Genomic DNA, 13343 nt, shown 5'->3' on the forward strand with positions numbered 1-13343 from the left:
CTTTGGAGATGGGTCCCTTGCTGCCCAGCTGCCACGAGGCGCCGGGAGTAGGTACTGTCCCTGCTGTAGGTCACACGGGACAGAGTGGGGGAAAGGCCCCATAATTGCAGCTGACACAGCTGAGGACAAGTTGGGCTTGACGTGGGTAGATGAAGGGACCTGGTGGCCCTGCTGGCAGGAGGCAGGTGAGCACATCTAGGCCTGGGGGCTCCCTCTAGGGTCTGGAGCATAAGCTGGGGGTCGGGGGCAGAGAGCTTCTCAGACCCCTCCACTCTTCCCCTTGGCCTGAGCTTCACTCAGCCAGCCTGGGGCTGCTGCATGGGGGCTGTCACCCTGGGCTCTGCTGAAGCCCCCAGCCTCCTCACCCATGGGTGATAGCTGCACCGTGACAGTTTCCCCAGGTCCTGGTGGACTGAGCCCCCTGCTCAGCCCAGCTCTAGGAATGCCCCCTCCATCCCGTCTTAGTTCCTTCACCCCCAAGGAAAGCCTGCCTCCCCTCCTCCTGAGCCCTTATCACACGGTCTGCTTGGGGGCCGCCCAGCCTGGACAAGGGGTGCCAAAGAAACCCCAAACCCAGACCACCAACCACAGATGGGAGAGAGGGATGCAAGCATAAGATCCAGTAGTGTTCAGGAAATGGCCAGTGCCACTGACTGAGATTAAGCTATAATGTAAAACACTTACGATAACCACTAAAATCACAGAAATAGGTTGTGTGACTTCCACATCTGTGGAAGGAAAAAAGACTAAAGAAAATGTAATGTACCTCGTAGAACACAGGCAGGGAGAAAGAAGCATAAGAAAGCAGTGTAATGGGAACTTCGCTGGTGGCCCAGTGGCTAGGACTGCACTCTGGCTGTCAAGTGTCTGGGTTTGATCCCTGGTCAGGGAACTAAGATCCCCACACATCACAACCAAAAATAAAAATAAATAAGAGAAAGGCAGCATAGCTAGGAAGCAAAAAGTAACATAATAAAGGTAAACCCAGGTGGGGGCAGGGATGAGGAATTGGAGGAAGGCAGTCAAAGGCTAGGAACTTCCAATTATAAGAAAAGTAAAGGGGACTTCCCTTGTAGTCCAGTGGTCAAGACTCCAGGCTCCCAGTGCAGGGAACCTACGTTCAATCCCTGGTTAGGGAACTAGATCCCACATGCTGCAACTATGACCTCGGTGCAGCCAAATAAATAAATAAAAATTAAAAAAAAGAAAAGTAAAGTACTAGAAATGTACAGCACGATAAATGTAATCAATTTTCTGTATGTTATGTATGAAAGTTGTTAGAGAAAATCCTAAATTCTTGTCACAAGGAAAAAAGCTTTTTTCTATTTCTTTAATTTTGTATCTATATGAGATGATAGATGTTCACTGAACTCACTGTGGCGACAGTTCATGATGCTGTTGTCCAGTCGCTCAGTTGTGTCCGACTCTGCTACCCCATGGACTGCAGCACACCAGGCTTTCCTGTCCTTCATTATCTTCCTGAGTTGGCTCAAACTCATGTCCATTGAGTCAATGATACCAGCCACCATCTCATCCTCTGTCACCCTCTTCCCCTCCTGCCCGCAGTCTTTCCCAGCATCAGGGTCTTTTCCAGTGAGTCAGATCTTCACATCAGGTGGCCAAAGGATTGGAGCTTCAGCTTCAGCATCAGTCCTTCCAATGAATATTCAGGACTGATTTCCTTTAGGATTGACTGGTTTGATCTCCTTGAAGTCCAAGGGACACTCGAGAGTCTTCTCTAGCACCACAGTTTGAAAGCATCAGTTCTTCGGCACTCAGCTTCCTTATGGTCCAACTCTCACATCCATACATAACTACTGGAAAAATCATAGCTTTGACTACACAGACATTTGTTGACAAAATGTCTCTGCTTTTTAATATGCTGTCTAGGTTTGTCATTGCTTTTCTTCCAAGGAGCAAGTGTCTTTTAACCTTATGGCTGTAGTCAGAGTCTGCAGTGATTTTGGAGCCAAAGAAAATAAAGTCTGTCATGGATTTTATGTTCTCATTTTTTCTCCATCTATTTGCCATTAAGTGATGGGACCGGATGCCATGATATTCGTTTTTTGAATGCTGAGTTTTAAGCAAGCTTTTCCACTCTCCTCTTTCACTCTCATCAAGAGGCTCTTTGGTTTCTCCTTGCTTTCTGCCATTAGGGTGGTGTCATCTTCATATCTGATGTATGTACATCAAATCATTATGCTGCACATCTTAAACTTACACAGTGCTGTATGTATGTCAATTATACTTCAATAAAATTGGAAGAATAAACAAAGCAAAGCCAGCCACCTGACAGAGTTCCCAGGGGCCAAAGCTGGAAACATGAGCAAGAAAATAACCAAGTCATATTGGTTATAACCACCAAAGTGTATGGTAAATACCAGTGTGCATCACAGCCAACCATCAACAGGGAGAAGAGGCAGTCCACAGGATGGGAGAGGATACTAGCAAATCATACATCTGATATGGGATTAATACTCAGAAAATGCAAAGAACTACTATCACTCAACACAAAAATAACCTAATTCAAACAATGGGCAAAGAGCCTGAACAGACCTTTCTCCAAAGGAGACAGACAGCCAACAAGCCCACGACAAGATGCTCAACATCACTGATCATCAGGGAACACAAATTAACAGCACAGCCAGACAGCACTTGACACCACCAGGACTGCTACTATAAAAAAAACAGAAAACAAGACGTGTTGGTGAGGACATAGAGAAACTGGAACCCTTGAGCATGGCTGGTGGGAATGTAGAATGGTGGGAGGTCCTACAGAGGTGCCTCAAAAAAAAGGAGACATAGAAGCTCCATGTGATGCAGCAATTCCATTTCTGGGCCTATTCCCCAAAGAATCAAAAGCAGGGTCTCAAAGGTATTTGCATACCCATATTCATAGCAGCATTATTCCATTTAAAACAATCACCACTTAAAAAGGCAATTCATTTTCCTACCTGGATAAAAAGCCCAGATGCTCCCTGTGCACAGACACAGTCTACTGAAGGCCAACCCTCGGAGGCTCCCAGCACCCTCTCTGTTGGGCATGTCCCAGGAGCCCCACCCCTCTGCGCCCAGCGCTCCACACACTGGATGGGTCTGGGGTCATAACCTCAAGACATCCTTTCCTAGAAACCCCGCTTTGCTCTAAAATTCCATCATTTGTTGATCCACAAAGAAATCGCAACACTAAAGATCAGCCTCAAACTGACCACCTTCTCTGACTACCGATTTCCAACAATTATCTTTTTTAAACTATTTATTTATTTGGCTGCACTGGGTCTTTGTTGCGGCATTCGGGACCGTTTTAGTTGCAGCATGTGAACTCTTAGCTATGGCATGTGGGTTCTAGTTCCCTGACCAGAGATTGAACCGGGGCCCCCTGCATTGGGAGCTTGGAGTCTTAGGACCACCAGGGAAGTCCCTCCACCAATTTCTAAATCAAGACCAGAGGAGGAAATTCTCTGGTGGTTGGGCAGTTAATAAGACTCCGTTCTTCCACTGCAGGAGGTCAGGGTTCGATCCCTGGTCGGGGAACCACGATCCCACAAGTCCGGGGCGCGGCCAAAAAATACCAAAACAAAACAGAAACACCGGAAACAGTTAAGAGCTGAAAGGGCTTGTTTCCGCGAACAGCGGGCGGGGCGCGCTAAGAGATAATAGCCCCGAAAACTAAGGACGGTTTTAGCAAAATCACAGGCGGATCTGGAAACAGGTTATGTGGCCCTCCCAAGTTCTTCGTGGGAAATGCTAAACCGCCAGCCCAGTCTGGAGGGCGGAGTCCGGCCGGAGGGGAGTCGCTCAAGCCCGCTCCCGACACTCTGCCCTATAGTTGCCCAGTCCTCGGCCCCGCCCGGGCCCTTCTCCCGGCCCTGTCCCGGACACTCGGCCCCGCCCCGCCCCTCGTTCCTCCACTAGGCCCCGCCCCGGCCCTTCCACCGGACCCGCCCCATCCCCGGCCCGGAAGCTGCGCCTGGGGTGTCCACTCCGCGCGTGTGCACCAGGCGGCGCTCGCGGGCCGCGCGAAGCCCGGACTGGGCGTACCGCTAGGCGGGCACGGGCGTTTGAGGGCGGCCCTCCCGGATTTGGAGCTGGGCGGGGTCGCCTTCCCCGGCCTCCAGCCGGCCTCTCTCCATCCCTCCTTTCAAAACCCTGCCCTCAGAGACTCATTCTTCGGTTCCCTCAATTGTGAACACAAAAACAGGCATAAGTACAACCCAGCTTGTGGCAGGTCGGGGGGAGAGGGGAGGTCAGAGTGCCGACTGCAGAAACGGAGCCACCGCTCACCACCTTTACTCAAGGGCATGGGGTGGGCCCTGGACCATGTGGTCCTGAGAGCCTGGCCAGCCGTGCTCAGGAGCTGGGGTCCACTGCTCAGCTCAGCCACTAGGTGACCCGGTGTGGTGTGGCCGGCCCCTGCTTTGCCCAGGCTCTGGGGGCTCCCAGCTGACCCTGACAGCCCTGTGTCCCCTCTCCCCTGAGGACTCAGGGCCCCTGCTCCAACGTTCTGAGGGTTCTTCCTTGTCCTCTTAAGTCAATGGAAAGAGCCTCAGACCTCTCTGGTTCCAGGGGACCCAGAGGCCAGAGGGCGGCAGGAGCCTGGCTGTCTGTCCCACATGGAGGGGACGCTGATGCTGGAGGAAGTGAATTCTGCCCATAGAGCCTGGGGGCAACACCCATGAGGGCAGCACCCATCAGCCTTGGCAGACAGGCCCCCCGCCAGCCCAGGGGTGAGGCTTGCATGGCCCTGTCCTCAGCAGTGCCCCTGGTGGTGCCCAGTGGGGATGACCCACTGCCCCTTGCACTTGCATTCTCTCTGGGGCTTCATCTCCATGGTCTGTCTCAGAGGGAGTGTCCACCCAATGCAAGGCCTTACCCCTGTGGCCACTAGGGGCTCCTGGAGAGACAGTAGGACAGGACAGACAAGTCATTAGAAGTCTGATCCTCAGGCTGAGCCACCTCTAGCAGCCCAGAGCAGGCCTGGGCACGAGCCCAGGGGAATGTAGCAGGGGCTTGGCAGGTCCCAGATGGACGTCACTGAAAGAGCTCCAGGGCCCCGGCTCCAGGCAGCGCTACCACCACCGATGTGCCATGCAGGCCTGCTGGTTTCCAAAACACCCAGAGCCTGCAGGCCTGGCCGCCCCAGGAGGGCCAGCCCGGGGGCAGCATGCGCTCCATGCTTAGCCTGCACTCCTACTGCCTGGGGTCCCAGCCCACCACTTCCTCTTTCTTCTCCCTGGGTCCCATGCCTGCCGGCCTCCAAGACCACCGCCCTGGGACTCTGCCAAGCTCCAGGGTCACTGGCCTCACACCTGCCTCTCATTACCCCTTGCAGGCACAGCTTGCATCACCTCCCAGGTGACCGGTGGGCTGGCCTCAGGGACAGGATTCTTGACAAACAGCCCTCAGGCCCCAAAGGCCCTCCCAAAGGGAGGAGAGCTGCATCCTCAGGATAAAGGGCCCTCTGCTGAGGACCGCAGGGCTGAGGTTCTGGGGGCCTGGATGGCCCTGCAGGGGTCAGATGTCATCTCCCTCCCCCATGCCTGCCCCCAAACACATGCAGTGGTGCCCAGCCCAAGTGTAATGCGCCCTCCTGACTAGGAACAGAGCCTGGTGGTGGAGTGCAGGTGAGGGTGAAGAGTACAGCACCCAGCGAGCACCCCCCCCCACTTGCTGTCCAGCTGTCCACTTGCTGTCCCCCCCCACTTGCTGGCCCAGCCCACATCGAACTGCATCAAACACCCCCACAGCTACCCCGGAGCCTACCCCTGCCTCGGAAGGTGGCCTTGGGTCTCTGGGTGCTGGGGCTGCCCCTGGGTCCTAGCAAGCTCTCCCTGGGCAGTTCCATTGGCCTCACAGGCTGGACTCATGACAGGGGTGAGGGGCAGCTGGCCCATGGAGGGGGATAGGAAGGGGAGGAAGAGGAGACCAGAGAAGGGTAGTCTTGCTCCAGGCTGAAGAGTGTCCCCAGGTGCCCAATGGGAGTAAGGAGGGGGCTTCCAGAGAGCCAGATCCTGCCCGTGTGGCCAATGGCTGGCTGTGCTGCTTTTACTCCTGCCAGCTCCAGGCCCTGCTCAGACTGTGGAGGGATCTCCGCTGCCCAGAGAAAGCCCTGAACTGGTGAATAAGGAGCTGCTGCCAAGAAGTGGAAGAGGGCAGTGTCGGGGTGGGGCAAGTGACAGGAAGGGCCCCTGCCTTCCTTCTGAGGTACCCCCAGGCCCAGGATTCATGGCCTCTCCCTTGACTATAGCTCTGTCCTGGCTCCTGGCTGTGTTCACACATATCCCCCTAGGCAAGCTCTGGACCCTGCAGCTCCCATGGGACCCCACCCCGTGCTGGTCCCTGCTGCCCTGACCACATAAATCTGTTGTCTGCAAAGTTCCCACCTCTCTGTGGGATTCTCCTACTTCTCTTCTTCCCACTCTCCCCTTGTGGGGCATTGGCAGCCCCAGACATCCTTGGCTACCTTGACTCCCCCATGGCCCCTCAGTGGCCCATACATGGCTCTCCAAACCCACTGCAGGCCTGCTTCTCAGCCAACATCTACAGCATCTTAGGCTGAAAAGGCCCAGGGCACAGCATCTCCTCCCTCTGGCCCACCAGGACTGCCCACCCAGTTGCCCCTTGTCCTCTCAGCTCACTGTCCAGCCGTGAGGACAGGCACCCTAGTGTCACCCCTGACTCCTCTGTGCCCCCATCCTTGAACCACCACAAACCATGTCACTCCAGACTTGGCCCTGTCCAGCTTCCCCAGATCACTGCGCTGCCCACTTTAGGCTCACCTGCCCCACAACAGCTGTGGGGGTGCACCACTGCTCAGAATCCCCCAGTGGTCCCCATCTCCAACAGGACCTGCTCTCCTAGCTACCACAGGACCTGAGCAAGCTGACCACTGCCAAGGGCAAAAGGACTGAGCTACCACCATGGCCTCCTCCCAGAGCTTATATTTTTAAGAAGCATTGGAGAAGGAAATGGCAACCCACTCCAGTGTTCTTGCCTAGAGAATCCCAGGGACGGGGGAGCCTGGTGGGCTGCCGTCTCTGGGGTCGCACAGAGTTGGACACGACTGAAGTGACTTAGCAGCAGCAGCAGCAGCTGATAAATGCCAATGGTGCTTTTTTTTTTTTTTTGCCACTGAGGAAAAAGTCACTCCTCAAATTCACACAGAATTGCAAGGGACCCTGAGTAGCCAAAATGATCTTTAAAAAGAAGACCAGAGTTGGAGGACTCAAACTCCCAAACTTAAAATTTATTACAAAGCTACAGTGATCTTAACAATGTGGTACTGGTATGAAGACAGATATATAGACCAATGGAATAGGACAGACAGCCCAGAAATAAACCCTCACGTGTTTAGTCAAATGATTTTTGACAAGGATGTCAAGGTCATTAAGTGGGGAGAGCTTTTCAACAAATGGTGCTGGGAAAACTGAATATTCACATGAAAAAGAATGAATTTCAGAACTTCCCTGGTGGTCCAGTGGTTAAGACTCTGTGCTTCCAGTGCAGGTATTATGGGTCTGATCCCTGGTCAGAGAACTAAGACCCCGCATGCTGAGCAGCATGGCCAAAAAAAGGGAAAGAATAAGAACGAATTTGAACCCCTACCTCACACCATATACAAAAATTAACTCAAAGTGGATGAGACCTAAACTTAGGGATTAAAACTATAAAATTCTTAGAAGAAAACATAGGAGTAGATCTTCATTAACTTATATTTAGCGATGGTTTCTTAGATGTAACATCAAAAACACAAGCAAAAAAGGGAAAAAAATAAACTGGACTTCAGCAAAACTAAAAACTTTTGTGCATAAAGGACACTATCAATAGAGTGAAAAAAACAGTTGACAGAATGGGAAAAAATATTTGCAAAATTACATATTTTGTAACCCTAATAAGGATCTCATGTCCAGAATATACACAGAACGCATGCAACTCAACAACAAGCACAACAAAAAACAAGTTTAAAAAAGGGTAAAGGACTTAAATAGATATTTCTCCAAAGAAGACATTCAAATGGCCAGTTAACACATGAAAAGATGCTCAGCGTCCCTAGTCACAAGGGAAATGCAAATCAAACCACAATGAGATTTCACTTCACACCATCTCGAATGGCTAGAATCAAAAAGGCATGTATAGTAACAAGTCTTGGTGTGGACGTGGAGTGGTCGGAGCCCTTGTGCACTTCCTGTGGGAATGTAATATAGCTCAGCTGCTGTGGAAAGCAGTTCGATGGCTAACTAAATACAGAATTACTGTATGACCCTGCAATCCCACTCCTAGGTAAATACCCAAGAGAACTGGGAACAGGTGTTCAAACAAAAATGTGTACACGAATGTTCACAGCAGCGCTATTCACCACAACCAGAAGCGGGAAACAGCCCAAACGGCCACCAGCGGATGGCTGGATACACAGAGGGCGATGTGTCCACCCAGTGGGTCATGCAGCCCTCGAAAGGAATGAAGCACCAACACCTGCTCCAACATGGATGAGTCTTGAGAACACAGCACTCGGTGAGAGAAGCCAGACACAGAAGAAGGACACACGTTGTGTGAATGCTGTATGATTCCACTTGTGTGAAGTATTAATACATAAAACAGGCAGATCCATGGAGACAGGAGACTTACGGTGGGGGGGGCTGGGGGGAGGGCACGGGGAGGGACTGCTTAATGGGGGTAGGGCTTCCTCCTGAGGCGAAGACCGTGTTCTCGAAGTGGATGCAGGGGCTGGCTGCACAATGAGGAACCTGCTAAATGAATTGAACTGTGTACATCAGAAGAGTTTAGTGCATACTAAAACTGGAACGGTACAGAGAAGATTAGCATGGCCCCTGGGCAGGGATGACATGCAAATTCGAGACACGTTCCATATTTTTTAAAAAAGGGGGCTTAATGGTAAATTTCACATTAGGTGTGTTCTACCAGGATTCAAAACCAAGGTAGCTCATGAGGCAGAACCTCTCTGGGGGAACTTTGAGTCTGCAGGAGCTCCTGAGGCATCTCCCTTCTGACAGGAATGTGGGCTGCCCTGCAAAAGGGGCTTCCTGGTAGAGACCCCTCCCCGAGCTGGGAAGCCAGGGCGGAAACCCTGGCTTCTGGCCATGGGCTGGGTATCTGCTCCCTCTCATGGAGCGGCAGCATGGTAGGGGTCTTCTGTTGGAAAGGACAGTCCCTCCAGGGCAGGACCTGGGACAAGGCTGTGGGGCAGTCAGGACAGTGACCAGGGTATAGGCCCAGAGGTTAAGGCCCTTCCTGCCAGGCATCGGGCGCAAAGCTCTACCACTGTGCCAATCCTGGGGTGGGCTGGCAGATGAGGTGTGGTAACTGGTGACAAGATATGGCAGGTAACACGGTGTGGCCAGCGTTGTGTGGCATGATGTGGCATGGGGCCCTGTCCATGGTCATGGGGTCGGGGGGTCAGGGCAGCTCTGGGCCCGTGTGGCCTTGAGGATTTCCTGTCCCTTCCCCTCTGCTCAGTGGCTGCCCGCCTGCTGGAAGAGGCCCTGTGTGGCTTCTCTGGATCACGTGACTTCAGGATGGGGTGAGAGGGCCCTGTGGAGTACGGGGTCACAGGCACCCTCGGCTTGAACCAGTGCCACAGGTGCAAGCTGTTTACCTGGCAGGTGCTGGCGGAGCTGAGTCCCAGGGCACCGCCTGTGGGGAGAGGAATCCCAGAACAGCTGGGCGCCCTCCCCCAGGCAGGGCCTGGCAGAGGGAGGCCAAGGGAGCTGGAGACAGGGCGAACCTGGTGGCCCTGACAGCAGACCTCCACTTCCCCAGCCTGGTTTCCCCTGCCACCACCCCATCAGCTGTGCTCCTGTCTGCAGCAGGAACTGGGAGCCAGGCAGTCTGCAGGCCACTCCCCTCTAGGGGCAGTCAAGCTTGGGCTTCAGCCAGGGTCGGCCCACCTGGGTATGTGCTGCCAGGCCAGCTAGGGGCCTGTCCCAGCTTCTCGGCCCCAGGGACCCCTCCCTCTCTGAGCCTGGCCAGGCCTCTAGATGGCACCTGAGGACAGGAGGCTTGCCAGGCTGGGGAGAAGGGGTCTGGGGGCTCAGAGCCCTAAGGTATCTCTGGGGCAGCAGCTGCCTCTGAGCCACCACGCCTCCTCACCGCCCTCGGGCCTCCCCGTCCACTAGGCTCCCGTGGTCTACCCTCCCACACTGGACACTGAGGCCTCCTTCTCCTCTCACCTCTCTGGCCCCTGCCTGGGCTCCCGTCTCTCTTATGTTTGGGTGTCGGGGCCTGTGTGTGCCCCACTCCACCCTAGGGCTCTTTCAGGATCTCAGGGTCTCTGCTTCAACCCTTGGTTTGAATTCTCTCCTGGTTTCAGAATTCCCATCCTGGCCCAGGGTGTGCTAAGGCATTTCTGGCAACTGCAGTCCAGGGCTGGGCGGGTGACTGCACAGCCTTCTGCAGGCAGCTGGGGAAGCTCCAGTGCAGAAGAATCGAGGCCTCCCTGCCAAGGGCGCCGCCCAGACTGGAGAGGAAACAGGACTGGGGGCTGGGGCGGCAGGAGCACACCCTCAATGCCTGCCAGGGAGGCCCTGGAGATAGCTTCTGGGGGTGTGGAGGCGGGGGAGGGGGAACAGGGGAGGTGAGAGCCTGCCCAGCCTGTCCCTCCAGGCTCTGCCCCCAGCATCCGATTTCAGGATGGTGCAGGCCAGAGGCTGGGGTTGCCTGGCCTCCGCCAGGAGGAGCCGGAACCTGGGCCTTGTGGGCCTTGAACCCGCCCGCCCACCCCCGAAGGCTTGGTTGATGAGTGTCTCAGCTGTTGCCCAAGCTCTGCTTTTTTTCCCGTGTGTTCCCCTGTCCACCAGCCCTCCGCCTGCTGGTGACAGCATTCACTTTTTCTCAGTGTGCATGTTGTCCTAAGAGGGCCAGGGGCCCTCCATCCCCTGCCTCCAGGGGCCTATGAAATCTGAGTGAGGCCTTTCAGGGCCTTTCTGGGGTCCACGCAGTGGCATTGCAGAGTCTCTGGAGCACTTGGCTGCTTAGCTGGGTGGTGTGGAGGCAGCCCCAGCAGACATCCCCACTCCAGGCAGGAGGCCCTGCTCCGGAGGTGGAGCCCAGTAGCAGCCTCCCTGAGCCTAGCTGAGCCTGAAGCTCAGGATCTGAGCCTCTTTCCAGATGAGCTATTTGAGCTTCTGCCTCTTCCTACCCTGAGTCCTGGCTGATCCAACTCTCGCATGTATTGTTTGCATACCTGTGGGTGCACACATTTCTGGGGGGATGTGTAGGGATTATACCCCGACTCATGGTTGTATCTTGCTTCCTGAGTATTCAGCCAAAGACATCTCCCTCCACACATGATACTGAAGAACCCCTTGTGAGGTTTGCTGTGGCCCCAGAGCCATCTGTGGGGCCAGGATTTCCAACCCCACAAGCACAGTCCCGGGTTGACTGGATGCAGCTGCTATGGGGACACCCAAGGAGGAGGGTGGACTCTCCTGTTCCGCTTCCCCAGGGAAGGCAGCGTGGGCATCTGCTGGAGCTGATGGTCTGCACTGCCCCTGGGTCTCAGCCCCTCAAAGACAGCCCCCTCTGGGAGTGGCAAGAAGGCCACTGGGGCCTTCCCTAGGGTGTCTGCTCCAGAACTTGGAAGGGGGCATGCCTCTGAGATGCAGTTGCCCAGCCAAGAGCAAGCCACCCACACCCGTGGTGCCCACCCCCAGGTGGCACTTCCCAATTCCCCACTGCCCCCCATGTTTTGGTGCCCCCCAGAGATGTCTGGTTTTTGAGCAAAGAGGGGGTGATGAGGAGGGTCGCAGGCTCAGAGGTCAGGTCACAAGAGGCAAGGAGAAGGGGCAAGTCCTGCCCTGGAAGAGGAAGGGGCTGCCTCCACTGCCCAGGAGAAGGTCCAGGGGTGCTCCAAGATCTGCTGGCAGCCAAAGGGCAGTGACCAGCCCTTCCCCAAGGCCGATGAGGTGCGGTCAGCCCACCATGTCAGCCTTCTGGGTGCACTGCCCATGACCTGGTCCATCCTATGCCCACCTTGGGCCTTAACCCTTCCCTGGGGCCTTGGCACTCATGCGGCTCACTCCCTCTCTGTCTGCTGTAGGGTCTGCTTGACTGTCCCTTCCCACCGTCCACCCCACATAAAACTGCCCCTGCTCTCCACACACCCTTCTGCAGACCCGTCCCACATTGTGCTCTCCTGGCACCCAGTGGGCGCTCCCCTTGGTGAGTTCAGCTAGAGAGGGGCGGGAGCCGCCTTCCCACCTGACCCTGTTCTGCTAGCAGCCCCCACCTCTGCAAGCCAGCAGGATCTAATTAGGCTTCTTTTGGATTACCTACATTCCACCCGCCTCCCCCTACAGCCTGTCCTTATCTTCTGTCTTTCAGAGCTGGGAGGCAGGGTCAGGCCCCAGCTTGCTTACTGGAGGACAAGACAGACCCAGTGGGAGATGCCCCTGCAGCCCTAGACCTGCAAAGCCAGGCTTGGAGCTGGGCCCCCGCCCCACCGGGGGCAGTCTGGTTGTGTGCACGGATTGTTTGAATAATTCAGATTTTAAAAGACCTACTTTCCTGTCAGACCATTTCCTGCTGGAGAGCAGATGGGGCCAGGGCATCTGAATTATGCATTTGTGCTCCCCAGGTTTTAGTGGAGCTGGGCTCTGAGCCAGACACTGGGGCCCAGCTGGCCTGGCCCTTGCCGGATACGGCTGACCGGGTGTGGCAGTAGACTCGGGACCACAGGCTAGGCTCTAAGCCACTTATCAAGAGTAGAGGGAGGGAGTGTCTCCGGGAAGTCAGGAGAAGCCTGGCCTCCTGGCTGGGCATGAGCTCTCCAAGAGGGGCCCCGGTTTATGCCCCACTGAGAAGGGCCGGGTGGGGGCCCCAAAATGCAAGAGGCCAGTGCAGCAGGAATGGAGGGTGGGCGGGGAGGGCAGGGTCCCCAGAGCATCCTGTAGACCCTTGGGGTCTCAGGGACCCTGAGAGCTGATCAAGGCCCAGGGCATGTGTTTTCAGGGCCACAGGGCCCTGCTGCCTGGGGCCTCTGAGGCCTGTGTGCTTCAGATGGAGACGAGACCGGGCAGGGAATTTGGGAATGAGGACCCTGTGGCCCTGTCTCCTCCCTGCTGCCTTCCCTTCAACTTTGCCCCTCACACCTGGTCCATAAACACATAAAAGGGCTCTAGGCCCCAGCCATAGGGCAAGTTCCAGGGAAGGCCCTGCCACACCCTGCAGACCTACAGATTATCCAGGGGCAACAGGGCTGCACCCCAAAACTTCAGACAGCTGGGGCAGTCACTGGCTTGGTGTCCTGATGCGTGGCCTTGCCCTGTGGCCTTGATGTCCCTGAGGAAGGGCCTGATCAGGCTGATGGTGGCCTGTGGGACAGGGGA

At 55.2% G+C, this 13343-nt stretch overlaps 1 non-coding gene across 1 annotated transcript; it reads left to right on the forward strand.

Annotated features, from left to right (window-relative positions):
• Positions 1-8769: 8769 nt before the first annotated feature.
• On the forward strand, positions 8770-8873 carry LOC112441930 (U6 spliceosomal RNA). Its single transcript, XR_003029885.1, has one exon. It is a non-coding gene; the product is annotated as a U6 spliceosomal RNA (small nuclear RNA).
• Positions 8874-13343: the final 4470 nt, after the last annotated feature.

Source organism: Bos taurus, chromosome 16, assembly GCF_002263795.3.
Source record: "Bos taurus isolate L1 Dominette 01449 registration number 42190680 breed Hereford chromosome 16, ARS-UCD2.0, whole genome shotgun sequence".
Taxonomy (NCBI): domain Eukaryota; kingdom Metazoa; phylum Chordata; class Mammalia; order Artiodactyla; family Bovidae; genus Bos; species Bos taurus.